Genomic DNA, 733 nt, shown 5'->3' with positions numbered 1-733 from the left:
TTATTGTGTTGTTGTGTTATTGTGTTGTGTTAGTGTTATTGTGTTGTTGTGTTGTTGTGTTGTTAGTGTTGTTAGTGTTATTGTGTTGTTGTGTTGTTGTGTTGTTAGTGTTGTTAGTGTTGTTGTGTTGTGTTATTGTGTTGTGTTTGTGTTATTGTTATTGTGTGTTGTTATTGTGTTAGTGTTATTGTGTGTTGTTATTGTGTTAGTGTTATTGTGTGTATTTTCTGAGCAGGTGATCAGGTACATTTAGGGGTAATGCACTTAAGCAGTGTTAAAATCTGAAAATAACTCACAATTGACAGCTCTAGAGGATTGAATACAAAATAATAATAGTGCATAGAATACTTAAAATAAAATAAAAAACAAAGTTTGATGATATTTAAAACAAAGACTTTCATAGAGCTCAAGTGTGTAAGCCAGAATGTATATTGACATGTTAATGTTACAGGACGTTTATATCACTATAATACACCGTGCTCGTAACGGCCCACAGAAATGCCTTCTTTTGTTGGATTTCAATTTTTAAGTTGATCGGATCGCAGCGCGCATGCGCGATAACTCGCGGCAAGAACCTCGTTGGCAGTATCCTCCCACGCGCCTGGAACGTCCGTACGTTTTCGCGCATGCGCGTCTGAATTTATGTCACGGCACAAAACTGGCGCTATATCGTTTCCAGCTCGACTCCGGTAAGAATTTTCACTGGCGGTTTTGATGCTATAGCTACTGGGTT

At 37.8% G+C, this 733-nt stretch overlaps 1 protein-coding gene across 3 annotated transcripts in view; it reads left to right on the top strand.

Moving 5' to 3' along the window:
• The first annotated feature begins 536 nt into the window (after positions 1 to 536).
• zmym2 (zinc finger, MYM-type 2) overlaps positions 537 to 733 on the top strand; it is a 21,692-nt gene continuing 21,495 nt past the window's right edge. For all 3 annotated transcript variants that reach the window (XR_009648957.1, XM_060876200.1, XM_060876201.1), the window contains exon 1: positions 537 to 689. The gene's annotated coding sequence lies outside the window, so the exon portion shown is untranslated. The remainder of the gene's footprint in view (positions 690 to 733) is intronic.

The sequence above is a fragment of the Tachysurus vachellii genome, chromosome 8 (genome assembly GCF_030014155.1).
Source record: "Tachysurus vachellii isolate PV-2020 chromosome 8, HZAU_Pvac_v1, whole genome shotgun sequence".
NCBI lineage: Eukaryota > Metazoa > Chordata > Actinopteri > Siluriformes > Bagridae > Tachysurus > Tachysurus vachellii.
This window is presented reverse-complemented; position numbering and strand designations above follow the sequence as displayed.